We start from the raw sequence: 4,861 nt of genomic DNA, 5'->3' as shown, positions 1-4,861 counted from the left end.
TTGAATTTCAACATTTAGAATGTCCGTTCCTGTAGGTAATATTATTTTATTGTCCAATTTAGATCGATTTTAGACTCATAGATTGTTAAAGTCCTAATTTTGATTATTTACTAATCATCGATTTAAATATTCAGAACATGTTATAACGAACATCCTTCATATGACTTGTATTATACTTTAGCTAGAGATTTGATTTATAATATTTATCGATATTCGCTTTAGAACTCAGATTCTAATTGAATAAGCGGATATTTAGAATCCAGTACTTTCCAAGTCAATGAATCCCATCTTGACCATCATTCTTCCCATATACAAGTAACACATAACCAATATGGTTTGTCTTACGAAATGTGCCCATTTATATACACCATATGAATCACATGCATCTATATTTGACTATGACGTATTAGATCAAATGATTACTTCATACACAAGTACAATTTTATGATAATTCATTGACTACGATTTAATGATCATGTAATTTATCGTTATTTGGTCATGTTCAAAAAAAAGGTTTTCTAACTGTTAATTCATATCAATATCTTAATAACATAACCATTATCTTCACTCGCACTAATGTCATCTCATAGCATTCAATAGAGGTATTTGATATGTCGACTATGTGATATAATTACCCAAGTTATGTCATATTTGTAGGGAACAATTCAACGACTCAGTAAGTATATTAAGTGAGTCATTCGGATAGTTCACATACATTTTTTATATCATCGCAAATAAATGAAACAATTTATGTATATGAACAAAAAAACTACTTCTTTTATTAATAATTCATATAAATGTACATACAAGATTAAAATGCCCTCGAAACCGATAACACAAATGGTTCCTAGGGTATGCACTAACAAAAACTCCTCAAACACCAACAAGAGTAATGGCCCATTGGAAGCCTTAGAATCCTGGAACTGACATGAAAATCTATCATCTTAACCTTAAATCCTGAAAAATGAAAGTATTTGTCTCATTTTCGGTGCTTGTCCCACTTTCCACTAAATTATAGAGAAGCTTTTAACATATTTAAAGCCAAACTGATAAGATTGCAACATCTGCAGAATCCAACTAAATTTGACACTATAATAAAGTGAAAACAAAGGTAAGCGAAACAGAATAAATTTTCATCACTTCCCCTGCCTTCTCATCCTTTCACTAAATATTTTCTCTTCACTGGAAATATGATGCTCAGGTAGAAAGCCTAACTGCAGCCCAAAAGGAAAAATTGAAGGCGAAAATAAAAACACCAGGATCAGATCAGACATGAGGCTTACAATGTGTTAAGATACTATTCTTCTTTGCAAAAATTTCTGAAAAGGAATGAATAATTCAAGTCAATGGCCAATATTAATCTCCCTATTTTTATGACTCTAATCTTGGCCATTGACTTGAATTATTCATTCCTTTTCAGTCTCTTGAAACTTTCCTGCTTTCTGACTTTGGAAGCTGCATATTTCCAGGTTTGATTTTCTGCTGTGTGCTACTCATCATTTGTTATGGATTCCTGTTTCTTTGTAAGCTGAAATGACAACAAACACCAGATGATAAGTTAGAAAGAAAAACAAATTGAAGGAAATGAAACACAACAGAAACTCACCATTTAATTCCAAAAATCAGAGTAGGTTAGCTTGAGTTATTTCATTACAAAAATTCCTCTAAGAAATCTCTTATGCATTCCCATTCAGCTAGGCATGGGACTGAAAACAATCTTTCTGGAATTCTCAATTTGCAGTTCTTTACAATGCTTAAGCCCGTCAACATAGGCATAGCTCCTTCTTCTATATGCAACTCCTTTAATTCCCTCAGATTAAGATACAGACTTTTAAGCCGACGGAAACCATCGTTCCTGCACACCAATTTCTCTCCACAGTAAGAGCTGTGGGCTAGATGAAGAACTGTCAGGTTCGGCAACTTTTCTAATATAGGCATCGGATCCTCCACAAGATAGGAGAACTCCAATCTTAAGTAGTCCAGATTCGGCAAAACTATATGCATTTTTCCTGGAAGTTTCTCTATCCGCCCACATAAGCTCAAGTGCATTAGATCTTGGCAATGAGAGAGCGGCTGCAGTGAAGCCAAAGGATTATCCAGTGCACGAACCGATAAACTTCTAAGGTTTTTCAGCTTTGCAATAGAATTGAAACTGAACTCCTTTTCTTCTTCATTGAGATAAGCGATGCCGAGCTCTCGTAGATTAATCAATTTCTCCAAGTTGGTGTTTGTCAAAGTCTTGTTTTCTATGTACTTCAAAGTCTGAAGATTTGTCATATTGTCTATCCGCAAATATTGCCCTGAAAAGTTTCCACTTAAATGTCTTAATTTTTGCAGTTCACAAATATCAGTTGGCATCTGCGGACACGTACCACTGACTATGTCCAATGTTTGTAAGCTCACCAAGTTGAGAATGGACTCTGGAACATATTTAACTTCAGAATATCTTAATACCAAATATTTCAAGTGAATCAGCTTTCCTAATTCTTCAGGAATTATGAGTTCAAAAAGTATTGAGGAAAGATTGATTACTCTTAGTAACTTAAATCTTGTGCAGATGGTAAGAATGTCTCGCTGCCCCAAGTTGAGGATAATTAGAGAACGCAAGAGTGGATTATGATGATCCAATAATTGCGAGTATGCTCCTGTTCCAGAATAAATAACCTGCCGTCGACGTGATGATTTACTCGAACACCGAGCTGAATCTTTAATTTCATTGTAAATGTGAAACAAATTCAACTCTTTCGCTTTCTGAATTGCAAGATCCCGCAAAAGATCATGGACTCGACAGGTGACTATCCTCCCTGCGCGTGTTTTATCTATTTGAATGAGACTTCTATCAATCAACTCATTCAAGTAACGATAAGCCACGTCTTCCATTATTTCTTCATTTTGCGGAATGAACCCCTCAGCCACCCACAGTCGAATTAGCTGCCATGTCTGGATTTCGTTGTCTTCTGGATAATGGCCTAAATAAAGAAAGCATAATTTGAGTTGGCAAGGTAAATCATTGAAGCTCAAAACTAATAAATTTTGGATTGGAGTTGAACTGCTACATAAATATAACCAAATGTGATCGCGCACAAAGCGCCACTCTTCTGGTCTCTTTGTAGATAATAACCCACCCAATACAACAATAGCTAGCGGTAGACCACCACATTTTTGGACCATTTCCTTTCCCAGCTTCCTCATTTCTTCATCTTCGTTTGCCTTGCCTGAAGTTTTCTCACATAATAACTCCCAGCTTTCATCTTCCCTCAGAAGCCGAAGTTCATGAACATGGGTTCTCTCATCTGAATGCTCAGCAACAAATTTATTTCTAGTGGTGATAATCACTCTACTGCCATTGTTGTTTTCTGGAAATGCTATTTTGAGGCTCTCCCATGCTATTGTTTCCCATACATCATCAACCACCACCAAATATGAGTATCCTTGCAACGATTTATAAAGAAATCTCTTCAATTCTTCTTCACTTAACTTCTCTATCGTATCCGTGAAATTGAAAGATTTTATGATTCTTCGAAGAAGATCTTCAATATTGAAATCTTGGGAGACGGAAACCCAAGCACAACGCTGAAATTTACTCACGACTTGGCGAGAGTGGTAAAGTTTTCTGGCGAGAGTTGTTTTACCCGAACCACCCGTACCCCATATAGAAATTACAAAACGCCTTGGGTCATCTTCAAGTAGTTTAGCCAGCAATTTGCCAGTGTCATCCTCAAAGCCAACAACACGGTTTTCAAGAGCAAAGGAGGTGGTTTTTCTTAGTTGTTTCAGCTTGTGAAGAGCCTTGCTTTCTCCTTCCCACTTGTTATCAATAGCTTTAAGACCATACATTTTAGATCTATCAAAGGTTTCTCGAAGTCTCTTTTTGAGAGCTTCAATCTCCTTTCCTATGCTATGTAGATTGGGCTTCTTGTGACTGGTTGTTTGAGAGACTATCCAGGAATAGTGCTTTTTGATGAAAGTGGAGAATCCTCACCTTCTCTTTGCAGTCCCTTCATCTTGGGCTTGGAGCATAAATGTATCCAGGACATCCTCACAATCATAAGCAATTTCTCGGATGTCCGATATCCACTGGTGTATCAAAGAATTGTCAAATTGTTTATCTTCTGCATCGCTTATGAAACATAGCATCCATTCTAGATCTTTTTTTAGCGACTCTACTTCATTTTTCACTCCCCGTAAGAATGCTGCTTCTTCGATGAGATAATCCCCCAGCTTCCTAACCACATACGAGACCACGGCATCCACCATTGTTCTCAAGCTGCCTTGCTTTCTCTTTTTTTGTAAACTTTCTTCTGAGTTTTTGATCTTCACACTAAACTTACACTTTATTTTTCTTTTCTCACAGGTTATCTTTTCAGATTTTTGAACTTACCGAACTTCATATGAATGATTTTGAGCTGCTTTTCAACAATAGAAGAATAGTAGTTGGACGTCAATGTCTCCAACAAACGTTCCTTCCAAACTGTTTGGAATTATTCAATGGTACTGTAACATCAATGGTCGTTTTCCTTTGTTACTTTAAACCTCACGAAATAACATATATGTTACCACTACTTTACGTTTCCCTTGCGGTGGTGGCAGTCTCAAGAGCTCTTCTTCGTCAAACGGTGGGAATTCGATGATTTTTCTAAGTCGTGACAATAAATTTAAAGTGATGAAATTGAATTTGATACGATAGTACATGTTTATTTGTAAATGAGGGAAATTTTGGCTAGTAAATGGTGATGTCACAAATTTTTTGACACCGTCAAATTATTATGACATATTATTTGATGACCATTGTAAATTTGTCAATAGCAACATTTATTTTGACAACTTTTTAGATAATCATGACATATTAAACAATTGATTA

General features: G+C 35.9%; 1 pseudogene; it reads right to left on the bottom strand.

Moving 5' to 3' along the window:
- Positions 1-757: 757 nt before the first annotated feature.
- Positions 758-4,350, bottom strand: LOC123208403 (annotated as a pseudogene).
- Positions 4,351-4,861: the final 511 nt, after the last annotated feature.

The sequence above is a fragment of the Mangifera indica genome, chromosome 1 (genome assembly GCF_011075055.1).
Source record: "Mangifera indica cultivar Alphonso chromosome 1, CATAS_Mindica_2.1, whole genome shotgun sequence".
NCBI lineage: Eukaryota > Viridiplantae > Streptophyta > Magnoliopsida > Sapindales > Anacardiaceae > Mangifera > Mangifera indica.
The sequence above is the reverse complement of the archived record's forward strand: the minus strand, read 5'-3'. Positions and strand labels throughout refer to the sequence as shown.